This window comes from Chiloscyllium plagiosum, chromosome 15 (assembly GCF_004010195.1).
Source record: "Chiloscyllium plagiosum isolate BGI_BamShark_2017 chromosome 15, ASM401019v2, whole genome shotgun sequence".
NCBI classification, from domain to species: Eukaryota; Metazoa; Chordata; class Chondrichthyes; order Orectolobiformes; family Hemiscylliidae; genus Chiloscyllium; species Chiloscyllium plagiosum.
Window position 1 is genome coordinate 13105444 of NC_057724.1, and position 16272 is coordinate 13121715.

Consider the following 16272-nt stretch of genomic DNA (forward strand, 5'->3'; position numbering starts at 1 on the left):
CCCTGCCCCCCCCCTATCACCTTCATCCCCTCCCCCACTCACCTATTGTACTCTATGCTACTTTCTCCCCACTCGCACCCTCCTCTCACTTATCTCTCCACCCTTCAGGCTCTCTGCCTGTATTCCTGATGAAGGGCTTTTGCCCGAAACGTCGATTTTCCTGCTCCTTGGATGCTGCCTGAACTGCTGTGCTCTTCCAGCACCACTAATCCAGAATCTGGTTTCCAACATCTGCAGTCATTGTTTTTACCTGAGAAACTTATCAGCCATGATTGAATGGAGGAGCAGACTCAATGGGCTGAATGGCCTAATTTCTGCTCCCTTATGATCTTATGGTCTTATGGGTCTGGAAAGAACCTAATTTAACAATGGCAGGGGAGTGGCCAGTTCTCTCAGTTCAGTTTTTTCTAGTTTGGTTTAGCTGTGGCAGTCACAAGATGCTGGAGTCCAGGAAAGATTGCAAACTTTAGTGAATATTTCCTGACTGACTTTCTCTGAAATCTCTTTAGATTTCCTCCTGCCTGTAAGAATCTGTGTTTCAATTCACCTTTTTGCCAAGAGGTGTGTTTATGGGATACTATTCAATTGGAACAGTTCATGAGTTAAGTTGCTGTATTGGGTCAGTTAAGTTTTCCTTTAGTTAAGTTATTCTAAATTCCATTGTCTTTTGTTCATATTTCAATGGTAGTGTTTAAATAAATTCTGTTTTGCTTAAAGCCAAGTGGTTTGACCAGCTGCATCACACCTGGAATACCCACTCCACATCTGCCTTTAAAATAAGTTAGGGTCTAGGCTACCTTCTTAAATTATTTTGCAGGGGTCTGGTCTAGTCCCTAACACCAGTCTTTGGATTTATCAATGACATTAGCCTCTTTATATGCCTTTTCTTTCAACTTAATACTCTTCTTAATTTCCTTAGTTAGCCATGATTAGTGTATTCTTCACTTGGAATATTTCCTCCTCCTCACTAGAGTGTATTTTTTTGCTGAGAGTCATAAATTACCTCCTTAAATATCTGCCACTCCTTGATTATTGTCATTTCTGCTAATCTATCTGTCCAGTTCAATTTAGCTAACTGCATCCTCATTTCATTGTAGTTCCTTTTATTTAAGTTAAATATTTGTTTCTGACCCACATTTCTCACTCTCAAACTGAATATTAAATGTTATCATGTTATAAGACCATAAGACATAGGAGCGGAAGTAAGGCCATTTGGCCCATCGAGTCCACTCCGCCATTCAATCATGGCTGATGGGCATTTCAACGCCACTTACCCGCATTCTCCCCGTAGCCCTTAATTCCTTGTGATATCAAGAATTTATCAATTATGATCACTTCTCTGAGGGGATTTTTTATTTACAGGTCATTAATTAAACCTGCTCCCTGATGGCTGTATGACATATTGCTCTGGGAAACTATCTCTAATGCTCTCTATCAATTTGTTGTCATAGCTACCCTTTTTTCCAATTTGATAAACACAGTCATGAAGATTAAAGCCACCCATAATTATTGTTCTATTCTTTTTACATGCTCCTACTATTTGTTGATTTACAGCCTTTGCCACAGAGTGGCTATGATTCGGAGTCAGTACACTGCTTCTACCAAATGTTCATTTCTTTGCTTTTCTTTTACCTGCACCCAAATAAACTCTATATTATCTGAGCCTGATCATCTCTCACAAATGTCCTCATTCATCTGTTATTAACAATGCTACCCCACCACCCTTTCCCAATCCCTCCTGTTTCTCTGAATAGACAAACATTCACTGTTTAATCTCCATGTTTCCAAAAGTGGCTATGAGATCATATACATTTACCTCAATTTGAACCACCAGTTTATCTACTTTATTCCAAATGGTTTGTGCATTAAGGTGCAAAACATTTAAGTTTGTTCCCTGATTGAGTTTCCCTACACTTAGTTCCTCGGTATATATTTAGACATTTATACACTTGGTTCCTTCCTTTTATTTTCTAGTAACAATATGGCCTGTCAATAACATGCAATCCTACCTTCTCCTTTATTGTTGTTTTTCTAATTTCCCATGCAAACTTACTCCCTCTCTCCTCTCCCACCCCCACTCTGGTCCCAGCATGATTCAGGTGGAGCCTGTGCCATTAAAGCAGCTCCCCTCTTCCCCAGGATTGGTGTTAATGTCCCATGAATATAAATTTGTTTCTCCCACATCAAACTTTGAGCCACACGTTTACTTCTTTAATCTTGTTGACCTTGTGCCATTTAGCTTGTGATTCTGCTGGTAATCTGGAGATTATTGCCTTTTTATTTCTGTTTTTTAATTTAACCCTTAGCTAGTCATATACCCTCAGTAGAACCTCTTCCCTTGATCTACCTGTATCATTGGTACCTACATGGATCATGACAATTGGATCTTTCCTGTCCCATTCCAAGTTCCTTATTCCATAAGACTGCAGATGTCACCAGTAAGCTATCATAAGAACCTGAATCCTATGAATACTGATTTTCAGACGTGTTGAGGGTCTCATCTCCTTCCAATTGAATCTCAGCATCCATTTTCCCCCCTTTCTCTGTGGAGGGACACATGTTGAAGAAGATGGTAACTGGTAGTACTCTTGCCAGTGCTGCTGGATCTATTGTAATTGGAGTTTCTTCACTTCTGGTTTATCCTCAGAGGTGTGTAGCAATGCTTAAACTTCTCCCATCCATGGTAAGGTCTGGCAGCAGAGAAGTGGAGTTGAAAGTGAAAGAAATCCAAGAGAGGTGGACTGACTTCCAGGATGTTGTCAAGTACTGAAAGTGCTCTCTGAGAAGGAGTGCTATGAGAAGCAGACCTTCACATCACCTTCACTAGAGCTCTTCAATTTCATTTATCCAGGATTTCCCAGCCTCTCAGTTTCACTGAAGAAGCTCTCCTTGCATGTTAGCTCAGGTGAGTCGCTGTCAACTTGGGAAAAACATACACTGGCTCTGAAAGCCAGAGTGCTTGGCTAAGACATCATTCATTGATCGATTTGGATTTATTAATAACTTGTCGAAGGTACTAAGGCGGTTCCTTGCTGGCTTGCAAACTTACCTGGATGAAAGTAGGAAGTGGGCAGGATGATACTGGGATTTTGATTCAATTTCACTTTGAGAGGATTTATTTCCCTTTATTCCCTAGAATTTGCCTTCCCTTTCCTGTAAAGAAAATCCTCTCATCATCGTCCTGGAAGGACAGGAGGGTAAATGTGGGTTAAAGTTCAAGAACAAGAACATTGGCTGATTTTGCCTTGAATGAATCCGCAACCCAATAGAGCTAAACATGATACTACAAATGAACTGCTTGGCTGATGTGTCATGTTGTCATGGTTGGAATTTGCCTTGGCTTATCACTCTGTTAAACTTCAAGGTAGTTGAAGGGAATGAGCTGCAGGATTTACAGCAGCTGGGCATAAGTCTCCCAGTTCTTGTGGGAAACTGATCAAAGTGCTAATTCTCCCATGTGTGGAATGTTATGTAAACATATATAACAGTGGAAATCCCTCCCAAGGACACATCAGTGACAAAGTCACCAGCTCAGATATTGGGAATTAGACATTAGTCACAAATAATACAGATAGATGATTGCGTTCATGAGTGACTTTCCACCTGAAACTGAGAAGGGCAAATGAAACATTCCTTATTAAGTTCATCATTAAAAACTTAAAAATGCAAACATTTTTTTGCATGAAATAATTCTTCAACTCTTGAAGATACAATAAAATGAAGGCAGAATTGCTTAACTTTTTTACACTTTAGATCAGAAAATCATAGAATCTCTGCAGTGTGGAAACAGGCCCTTCAGCCCAACCCAACCTTCCACAGAGTAATACCCCCAGACCCATTCCTCTACCCTCTACACTTACCTCTGACTAATCTACACATTGCTGAACAGTATGGGCAATTTTGCTTGGCCATTTCACCTAACTTGCACATCTTTGGATTGTAGGAGGAAACCAGAGCACATGGAGGAAGCCTACACAGACTCTGGGAGAATGTGCAAACTCCACACAGACTGAGGCTGGTATTGAACCTGGGACCTTGGCGCTGTAATGAGGCAGTACTGACCACTGAGCTACCGTGCTGCTATCAGAGAAAAGAGGGACTTCATCAAGTTTTCTATGTCCCTCTTGTTTCATCAAGCATTAGAGGGCCGATGGTATGATATCTTTCTACCTTGCTGAGAACTCACTCAGCTCTCCCTCCCAAATCAGCTCAAATGATTTTCCAGAAAAACAAACTGTGATATAAATAATTAGATATATTTCTAGAATTAGAGATTCGAGGCAAGAAACATAACAAACTGTTTCACTAATGATTCATCAGCCCTACAGAAGTATTGTAGATGTTGTAAATCAAATAAAATCTGCAAGTTTAGAACATGCATTGAATATGAACATCATGACGACTAGAACAATGGGAGTTGGAACAAATATATTAGATAATACTAGATTGAAAATTGAAGTGGATTGTGCCACATCAGAACAGTAAACAACATTTATCCATTTAGAACGTTAATAACAAAAGATGATTGAGGTCATATAGAAGTCAGAAAACAAGTAAAGATGGTAATTTTGTGAAAATAAAAGAGTTATTAATAACAATAAAATTAAAGCTTATAACAAGGAAAATCTTCTAAGATATTACATTTCCCAATTTCTGTATGTATCAGAAATCTGTACAATTAATAATTATTATTTAAAAATGTATTTAAAAATTCCATATACCTACCACAGTTGCATGAATAGGTATTTGAAATAGCAAGAGTGAAATATGAACTATAAAGAGTGGCATCCAAATGAATATGCTAGTCATAGAGTCATAGAGATGTACAGCATGGAAACAGACCCTTCGGTCCAACCCATCCATGCCGACCAGGTATCCCAACCCAATCTAGTCCCACTTGCCAGCACCCGGCCCACATCCTTCCAAACCCTTCCTATTCATATACCCATCCAAATGCCTTTTAAATGTTGCAGTTGTACTAGCCTCCACCACTTCCTCTGGCAGCTCATTCCATACACGTACCACCCTCTGTGTGAAAAAGTTGCCCCGTAGGTCTCTTTTATATCTTTCCCCTCTCACCCTAAACCTATGCCCTCTAGTTCTGGACTCCCCCACCCCAGGGAAAAGACTTTACCTATTTACCCTATCCATGCCCCTCATAATTTTGTAAACTTCTACAAGGTCACCCCTCAGCCTCCGACGCTCCAGGAAAAATGGCCCCAGCCTGTTCAGCCTCTCCCCATAGCTCAAATCCTCCAACCTTGGCAACATCCTTTTAAATCTTTTCTGTACCCTTTCAAGTTTCACAACATCTTTCCGATAGGAGGGAGACCCAGAATTGCACGCAATATTCCAACAGTGGCCTAACCAATGTCCTGTACAGCCACAACATGACCTCCCAACTCCTCTACTCAATACTCTGACCAATAAAGGAAAGCATACCAAACACCCTCTTCACTATCCTATCTACCTGCGACTCCACTTTCAAAGAGCTTTGAACCTGCACTCCAAGGTCTCTTTGTTCAGCAACACTCCCTAGGACCCTACCATTAAGTGTATAAGTCCTGCTAAGATTTGCTTTCCCAAAATGCAGCATCTTTCATTTATCTGATTTAAACTCCATCTGCCACTTCTCAGCCCATTGGCTCATCTGGTCAAACTCCTTTTGTTATCTGAGTTAACCCTCTTCGCTGTCCACTACACCTCCAATTTTGGTGTCATCTGCAAACTTACTAAGTGTACCTCTTATGCTCGCATTCAAATCATTTATGTAAATGACAAAAAGTAGAGGACCCAGCACTGATCCTTGTGGCACTCCACTGGTCACAGGCCTCCAGTCTGAAAAACAACCCTCCACCACCACCCTCTGTCTTCTACCTTTGAGCCAGTTCTGTATCCAAATGGTTAGTGTTGGGCCATTTGATGTAAAATAAATTGGTCAAGAGATCTATGTAGAAGATAAAATAGGACAGTAGAAAAAGGTCGACCAAGCTATAGTTGGATGATGGATGTCACCAGTGACAGTTAAAGTGAATATGTAAGGCTGACACAAGGCAAGCAAGTGTGGCACACCATGACTGTAGAACTCTGAGCAGTAATAGCTACAACCAGCAACATAAAGATTCCAGCAAACTACATCAATTTTCTAAATGGAAGAGTGGGCAAAACACCAACAGATCTGATACTCAACAGGGGACAAGAACTGAATATTGAATACAACCTGTGAGATCCTGCCAAATATGATGTGCTGCTGTTGCCATGGTAGGTAATACTGGAAATGTTTTCCCTGGTTACTAAGCTTCTTGGGCATAAGTAATGTGCCACAACTATTTACAATCAATATTCAGCATTCACTTGAAAAGACTTGTGCTCTGAATAAATACAAACAGGCTTATAAGATATTTCCACGCATTAAAAGTTTTGAGAAGATGGTCCTACAGTTAGCATTTGTGCTCCTCAACTAAGTCTAAACTGTAAACTGTTTTTCTTGTCAGTCTGTTCAGAGATGTTATTGCATACCTGTGGAGTAGGTGGGACTTGAACTAGACTTAGAATAAAGGACGGGCGAAAGTGAGGACTGTAGATGCTGGAGATTAGAGTCAAGATTAGAGTGCTGCTGGAAAAGCACAGCAGGTCAGGCAGCATCCAAGGAGCAGGAGAATCGACATTTTGGGCATAAGCCCTTTATCAGGAATCATTCTTGACTTAGAATAAAGGATGGCCTATTTAAAACTGAGAGGAGGGACTCGGCAAGATGGCGGCGATTCTGTAGGACTGCTGTGGACAGCTCTGCCTAACAGCCAAGGCATACCGGTGTTTTTGTGCCATCCCTGGCCAACTTATGTGGTGGAATTATTAGTTTAAAACCTTACAGAACACATATTTGTTAATATTTGAGAGTGGGAAGGATGCCAAAGGGAAAAGGAGCAAGCAAATAGCAGTAGGAGGACAGTCCCCTGCAGCACCTACCACACCAGAGACTGCAGCAGCAGCCTCTCCTGAACCTCCGGGGACCTGACAGACTCACAGGAATTGGCTGAGGCGATGGAGAGACTTACCTTGAAAGTTGGGGCTGCGATTGAGGAAATCCGGGTGAGATTCGTGCCCAGGTCCAACCTATCACATCCGTGCTGCAGAAGCACGAGCAGGAGATCCAGGGCCTCGGGGAGAGGCTGGTGGAGGTGGAGGGTCAAACTAAGGCCTCGGAGGCTGCAATGGAGTCCTCATCCAATCGGATCCAGGTGCTGGAGTGAGAGGTGCAGGCCTTGCGAAGCCATATCGACGACCTCGATAAATCTCCGAATTGTCGGTGTCCCTGAAGGTGAGGAAGGTGAGCAGCCAGTCAGTTTCTTTGAAAACTGGCTGCCGATGTTTTTGGGCCTTCACATCGAGCCCAGCAGGCTTCAGATTGAAAGGGTTTATTGGGTTACAGTGCACAGGTCAGGCCCAGTGCAGCATCCCCGCCCAGTCCTAGTGCACTTCCACTCATATAAGGACAAGCAAAAATTCATAGAAGCTTCCAGATCCCTAGGAAAAGATCCACAGGCGTTGCTGTACAAGGGGTCAAAAATCATGTTTTTCCAGGATTTCTCTGCAGCTGTAATCCGAAAGAGGAAGTCCTTCGATGAAGTTAAAAAGAGGCTGAGGAACCTGGGCATCCAGTACCCCATGGGATACCCCGCAGTGCTCCATTTCAGCCACGAGGACTCAGTTTATACATTTGACTCAGCGGATAAGGCTAAAACCTTTGTGGACACTTTAAAATAGACGGACTGGCCTGAAGAATATAGTTAATGTTTGTTCTCTTTTCTATTTTTCCCCATATTTTCCTTTCTTTTTTTTATTCCTTTCTTTCTCCATAATAATTTCCTTTTTGGAAAGGCAGGAAAAGACTTTGGAATAAGTTGTTCCTATTTTTTTTAATAACTGGATTTTCTGATGGGAAATTTTGTGGATGTTCCTTGTTGTCTCTCTCCCTTTTTCTTGTTTATTCTGCTTCTCTTTTAGTCACAGGTCGGGGTGACATGAAGCTAGGGATGGGTGGAGTACTCATCCTGACTTGGTCTTTTGATTTAAGAATCATCTCCTTGTTTTTGTTTCTGGCCTAAGGCTGGGGCACAGTCCGGGTTTGAAGGAGCTGTGAAGGAGGGGATGGGTAGGGTGAGGGCCCCCTATGGGCAGGGGGAAGAGTCTTCCATTCAAGGTTCTATAGTTGGTTTTCTTTGTAGTTTTTTGGTAGTAATAGTTGTTTATAGTTATGATAGAGTAGTTTTTTCAATTCTATGAGTCTTTATTTACATATGCTTGGCACTTTGTAAGCAGGGTTCTCCCTCCAAGGGGTTCAAGGGTGTCTGAAAGGGGATATGGCTAAGTGTCTTATTAAATGGTGCACCTGGAACATTAACGGAAGTAATTCACCTGTTAAAAGGAAAAAAGTGCTTTCTAGCCTTAAGAGGGAAAGGGTTGATATTGCTTTGTTGCAGGAAACCCATCTTGATGATGGGGAACATCTGAAATTACAACAGCGGATTATGATCGGCTATTCTTTTCATCCTTTGCTACTAAAAGTAGGGGAGTGGCGGTACTTATCCAGAAAAATCTTCCATTCACATTATTAGAACAGGTGAAAGATGAGCAGGGACGGTTTGTGAAACTGAAAGCCCTAATACATGGGGAGGAATATGGCATTTTAAACATCTACTGTCCTCCGGCGCATCCCCTCAAATTTTTGATTAGTGTTTTCTCTAAATTGAGTGCTTTTGGAACATGGCACATTATTATAGGGGGGGGATTTTAATTGTCTTTTAGATCCGACAATGGACAGGATGCCTTGTGGGACCCCAACTATTTCTTTGCAGGTCAAGCAGCTGGTTGACTTATCCAAGGAGTTGGGGCTGGTGGATATTTGGAGATGTCTTCACCCTACCAGCAGGGATTTCACCTTTTTTTCAAACCCACAAAAATGTCACACGAGGATTGACCTTTTTCTGGCTCCCTCAGCCCTTCTGGATTCGATTCTGGGTTGTAAAATTGGGAATATAGCACGAGGATTGACCTTTTTCTGGCTCCCTCAGCCCTTCTGGATTCGATTCTGGGTTGTAAAATTGGGAATATAGCTATCTCTGATCACGCGGCAGTATATTTGGAGGTTAAGGCCAATAGTGAAGGGCTAGGTTTGCGGCACTGGCAAACTTTCTCCTTAAGGATTCCAAATTTGTGGAATACTTTTTGAAGGAGTTTCAGGAATTCTTGACTATCAATTCAGGCACGGCTAGTAGTCCGTCCATGCTATGGGAGACCGCTAAGGCCTTTGCTAGGGGATTAGCTATTTCCTATTCGGCTAGCCAGAAACGACAGAAGGAGGAACAGCAGCGTCTACTTGAGATGCGGTTGAAAGCCGCGAAGGTGGCACATTTTGCGCAGCCTTCGGTGACTAAGCTACAGCGGATCACGGCCCTCCGGGCTGCCTTGAATTCAATACTGACACAGAACACAAAGAAAGAACTTGCTTTTGCTAGACAAAGGCTGTTTGAATATGGGGATAGACCAAGGAAATATTTAGCATACCTGACTAGGAAAAAGCATGCTCCCCAATCCATTACTGCAATCAGAGACAGCGCCGAGGTCCTTACATAAGATGCTAAAAAGATTAATGAGGCTTTTCGGAGCTTTTACTCTGAATTGTATCGGTCTGAAGGTTGCGAGGACAGGAGGGCTAAAATGGAGACCTTTATTAATAACCTGGACCTCCCATGGGTAACCTTGGAACAGGCCTCTCTCCTTAATGCCCCCTTGACAGTTCAGGAAATACAGGAGGCAGCTAGGCAACTTCAGAGTGGGAAAGGACCTGGCCCTGATGGTCTTCCGGGTGAGTTTTATTGGGATTCTGTCAGGGCTGATGTTGGAGATGTACAATCACTCCTATATGCATGAATGCCTACCACCATCTTTGAGAGAAGCTAATATTGCCTTAATTCTTAAGGGGAAGGTTTCTGTGGATTGTGCCTCATACAGGCCCATCTCTCTATTAAATTCAGATTTCAAGATTCTGTCCAAGATCCTGGCGCTGAGATTGGAAAGAGTGTTACCCCATATTATTAAAGAGGACCAGACAGGCTTTATAAGAGGCCATAGGTCTTCTAATAATATTAGAAGGTTGCTGAATATGATCCAAGTTTGTCAGCAATGATTGATTCAGGGGTTGGTGATTTCCTTAGATGCAGAGAAAGCATTTGACCGGGTAGAATGGCCGTATCTTTTTTATGTCTTAGAACAGTTAGGGTTGGGTGGAGTCTTTGCGAGGTGGGTGGAGGTTTTATATCACCACCCTCTGGCCGCGGTCATCACCAACGGAGTGAAGTCTGGGAATTTTACAATTGGTGGGGTAGTCGGCGAGGCTGCCCCCTCTCACCGTTGTTGTTTACGTTGGTGATAGAGACGCTGACAGAGGCCATTCGTCAGAACGTCCACATAACCGCTCCGGAAGTGGGATCGAGGGCACACAAGATTACATTGTACACAGATGATGCCCTTCTGTTTTTATCGAACCCGATCACCTCTGTACCCCATTTGAAACAATGTATCAATTCATTTGGGTCTATTTCAGGATATAAGATTAATTTTGCAAAATCAGAAGCTATGCCTTTGGGGAACATTAAGAATGTGCCAAAAGTTGAAGGTGGCCCTAAGTTCCCTTTTAAGTGGTCACAGGCAAGATTCCAATACCTAGGCAATTTTATTATCCCCAAATTTGATCTGTTATTTCGGACTAACTTTGTTCACTTGCTCGATAATATTAGGCGAGATCTCCAGAGATGGGAGGCTCTTCCAATTTCATGGCTGGGCTGAATATCTCTCATTAAGATGAATGTTCTTCCTCGTTTGCTTTATCCCATGTGTATGCTCCCTATAATGTTTCCCAGGTCAACGCTGCGGAAGCTTATGGGGTGGTTTGATTCCTTTGTCTGGCATTGTGGGCAGCCCCTCATCAAATTTACTAAATTGCAGTTGCCTCAAGGAGGGGGAGGAGTTGATTTCCCAGACATCAGGAGATATCAATTGAGTTCTCTGCTGTCCTTTGTCTGTGATTGGGTAGGTAACGATCCAAACTCAATATGGCTGGTAATTGAGGCCTCCCAAGCAAAGTGCCCTCTTACTAACCTATTGTTCATGGATAAGATGAGGACAGTTATGGACTACTGCCGGAACCCCATTGTCATTAGTACAGTCAAGGCATGGAGGGCGATGAATCAGAGTGAGGGTTGTTTATCCAAGACTTCGCCACTTACACCCATAGTTGGCATGCCAGGGTTCCGACCAGGGATAATGGACTCAGGGTTCGCACTATGGGCAGCGAGAGGAGTTTCTAGTTTGGGAGACTTGTTTGAGGGGGAGGTTATGATGTCTTTTGAGCAACTGAGCTGCAAATACGGGTTGCCCAGCAGAGATCTTTTCTGTTGTTTTCAGGTTAGGGATTTCATCCAGAAGAAGACTTCGCTTCTCACTAAGCCCGAGAAGCCCGATACAAGGAGGTTGTTGCTACGCTCCATAAGCACCCTTTCGGTCAGTGCCCTCTATCGCCTGCTGGGTGGCAGGGCCTGGCAGGGTATTAACTGGTTATGTGAGGTCTGGGAACAGGAGCTAGGAGTGGAGATCTCTTCTGAAACATGGGAGAACATATGGGAGAATACTCGAAAGATCTCAGTCTGGAACAGGACATGCGCTACGCAGTTAAAAGTTCTCCACAGGGCTCATCTGGCACCAGACCACCTGGCCAAGTTTAAAAAAGGGGCATCTTCAGTGTGTCCCAAATGTAAAATAAATGTAGGTACTCTTACCCATTGCTTCTGGACATGCCACAGACTCCGTGTTTATTGGAGCGCTGTGGCGGGAGAGATAGTGAGGGGATTGAGGACTGAAGTCAAAGTAGACCCGATATCTCTTCTCTTAGGTTTACCGAATTTACCATCTTTAGACAGGGATGGGAAGAAACAATTTAATATTCTTGCATACTGTACATGTAAGAATATTCTGATGAATTGGTTGTCTGAGAACCTGCGGGGCTTGCTGGGATGGCAGAAATTAATTATGGAGCATATTCCCTTGGACCTTTTCACAAACATGATGCACCACACAACAGATCATTTTTATAAGACATGGCAGCCCTACTTGAGTTATTTGGATATAGACTTATCAGTTATCTTAACTAGGGCGTTTGTTTAACCAGGATGATTAGATTTGTCAAGCCCTGGGCCCTGGAGGGGGTCTCCTGAGTTAATACGGGTATGTATACAATGCTCCTGTTCCTCAGTTTGGGAGCTTTGTGCCAAGCATAGCTGTTCTGTATTTTGTGGGGTTTTTTTGGTGTTGCTTTGTATTATAGGGTAGGTTAGTAGATAATAGCTGTATTGTAACTTGTGTTTTTTCTTTTTATTATACCGATATTTGTTATTGATTGATTGTTTTTTTCAATAATTTTATATGTTTGTAAAGTTAAGAAAAATTGCTAATAAATATATTTACAAAAAAAGACTGAGAGGAGGGGGAATTTCTTCACTCAAAGGGGTGGTAAGTCTTTGAAATCTCTGCTGTAGAGGGCTGAGATGCTCAGGTCACTGAAAATGTTTAAGATTGAAATAAATAAATTTCTGTAAATTAAAATCATCCAGGGATGCAGGCATAGTGCAGGAAAAATGGATTCAAAATAGAAGATCGGCTGTGATTTCGTGTGTTATATGTATTGCCACAAACACCTTCTAGGTGATGTTTCTCCAGGGCTACTATGGCCCATTATGGATGAGAACAGCCACTTCCTCTAACAAAAACAGCAAACAAGATATAGTTTATTGCATCATGCAGCCATTTACAGGTTGCAAGGACACATTACTACAGAGACTGTAAGGAGCACCTAGGCTTAGATCTATCATCTTCAAGTGGGGTGGTGCTTGGGACACTCATTCAGCTTGAAGCCTTTCAGATCGATGTGCAATATTATTGAATGCCTGAGCAGGCTCAAGAGGTTGAATAGCCCAATCCTGCACCTATTCTTTACAGTATTAAACTCGGGTCTATTCTTGTAGAAACATTGTTCTTAATATATCTTTCGTCATCCTAACCAACAGGAAATGATGTTGGTTATGAAAGTAGCAACACTTATTGCTGTGCTGTTGGGATACTCAGTGTTTACTGTAGGAAACAGCAACCGTGGAATCACTGATGGAGGTTTTGGTGAAACCAGTGTGCTTGACGTCAAGAGGGTGTGGGTGGAGATCAATTAGCACAGCTACTCATCGCTGTGATAATGTCTGTAATTGCCTCCAAATAAAAAAAAAGTCCAAAACAGGCCAGCAAGTGTTCAAAGTGCAATTGAAATGCATGATGCATATGGTAATATATAGAACGTTTCCTTCCTGCACTTAAGCTTTCACTTGCCTGCTACATTTAAAATTTTTCCATTAGCAATAATTTCCTTAAAAAAAATGTTTGCTCTGGCTTTTACTGTAAGATCATGATGTTTCTTGTTTGTATTAGGACGGAAAGGGCATTTCCGTTAGAAACACTGATTCCAATTTAGAGACCATAGTGATTCTGTTTTGTTGTTATTCAACATCCACGTAAAGTGAACTATTTTTCCCATTTGCAGCCTCTTTTATCCTTGAAGTTACCTTTTCACTTTATCATTGCATGTGCTGGCATTGGCTGTTATTAAGCAACATAAGGCAAAGACCATAGGGAGCAGCGTCATTACTATTGCAAAAGGAAAGTAGGGCAGAGGTCAAAGAAGAATCATATTGGACTGGAAGTGTTAACTCTGTTTCTCTCTCTACAGATGTTCCCAGACCTACTGAGCTTCTCCAGTAATTTCTGACTTGTTCCGTTATTATTGTCTAGCATTAGAAAATGCTACTCTTTATTTGCACCAGATTAACTGCAATTTCTGGCTCAGTTTGACATGAACCTCACATTGCACTGACACAAGAAATTCAGGATAATTTTAACATCAAAGTCGACTATTTCAAGGTGCACTCAAAGGTGCCAAAATAGTATTAGGATTGAGAAAGTTATTGGGAATGTATTGCTCCACAAATAGAGACATAAAAAAGGACAAAAGCAGAAGGATCCTGTCAAAGCTTGAAAAATAGTTTGTCTAGCTGCAGTTGGAGTGTTAGGGTTAGATGCTGACTAGCAAGGATATCAAGGTATTAGACATGCTGGGTGCATAGGAAGTATACTAGAAAGATATCAGAGATGAGAGATTTCAGTGGTGTGGAGAGACTGGATACTTGATACCTTTTAAATCAAAGATGGTCAAGGGGAAATTTGATAGTGAGTTCAAAATTATGAAGCATTTTGATAGCATAAGGGAGAAATCTGTTCCCTGGAATGTAAATTAAACCTTGTACCTCAGAGGTGAGGGTGCTACTAATTGAATCATGGCTGACACATATTAAAAGATTGTTTAACATTTACTAGAGTCATGGCTGGGAGATACAATGCTTACTTGCTGGGCTGGATTTACACGGAGCAGGTGGGACGGTTATGTTGAGAATCTCCTCACTTGGCAGAATTTCGCCTTAAACCAACCATATTTGCTCATTAAGGGAGGCATGAGGTTTTGGGTGGGGGCACGGGGGAGGCGTGGTGGTCAGCTGCTAACTTGAGGCAGTGATGAAGGTATACTCATGGCCAAACAAGACATTGGGCCAGTTTTATTGGTGAATGTCAGGCTCACTAACTGTCACTCCTCATCCTGCTCACCCATCTCCATGCAGGCTCAGCCTCCCGCATTTCTCTTCTATGCCCCCTCATATTCACCCCTACCCCGTCCTGGGTGCCCGTATAACTTCCATTGCTTATCATCTAGAATCCACTATGGGAAGTCTTCATGATATCTTCAAAATCAACATGAAAACAGTAACCTTCTAACAATCTAATTGCATTCAAATGTACTATCTTTAAAAAAAAGTTCTCCTTCAACAAACTGTTAAAAAAAATTAAAACTCCTAAGTATTTAATTTGTAAAAAACAAACAAGCATGTATTTATCAATTACATCTAAGACCGATAATCCTTTTAATAATCTCTTAACACTGTCAATCAAAATATCTATACAATCTGCTACTGAAGTAAGTTCTGGAACTTTGGACACTTAGCCGGCATTCATAATTTTTACAGCTATCATAACAAACCATTCCAGCTTGCAGATAATTTTAAACTACAAGAACAGATAGCTAAGTGTTTTTTGTAACCCATACCTGATGTCCTGTCAGTCAAAATAGTCCTGCTGAAGGTTTTATTTTATTTTAAATGTATTCTGGGCATTGAAATCACTTCAAGTAATTAGCCTAAAGATCTGAATCTCTGCAATAAAAACAAATCTCATCAGAATACAGCATCTAGTGATTGATACCAAAAGTATATTTTCTGTATGTATTTCAAAGCTCGTCAAGTAGTAGTTTGTTTTGCTACTGGAAGAGTAGTTGTCTTGTACAAGTCTGTGCTAGGTTTCACTATAATCCTTTTGGCAATATTCCCTGCTGCCTTGGCTTTTTAATTTGACTGGGATAGAGTTGTATCTCCCAATGCTTTATGAATTCTATCTCTGAATGTACGAAATGTGAACTAGTGTCACTCACCTCAATGTCTGGAATGTCATACTAAACTGTTTCTTTGAAACACAAAATGTCACTCTTGAGTTATCACTTCATCTCTGGAGGCCAAACACTCTGTTATAACATTATAATGTCCTGCAGCACTTGGAGAGTTGCATCTTTTTGCATTACAGGCTTGGATTCAGCAAGATGCATCTTTCAGATTCAACGTCGCTGCTGAGTCAGTGATGTCCAATTCACGTTGTGTTGTTCCTTCTCTTTAAATCTGGAAGATTTTGCACTCTGTCTTAGCATCCTCATTATTTTTCAGAGATCATTGCCACATGAGGTTTGCCATAAGCTCTGTCTCACTAGTATCACATTGTGAGGTGATATCATCATATAGATGATGTTGTTAGATGTTCGATGCTCGTGAAAGTTGCTTCCTGTTCGGTGCTGCAAAACCATTGCATGTCCTTGAGAATGAGATGGCACAAAGGTTTACATTCTGATGGCAGATTAGGTAAGAATTTTCTTTTAGAATTTTCTTTAGAAGTTCACAAAACCAGCAATTAATTGCATTGCTTTCACATTTGCTCGTCGCAGCACCTTTAGTGCAGCTCTCACCTTGTCAGGATTCAGGCATAGTCACTTTTTTTGTTCTATGTGACCTTTATACTTGA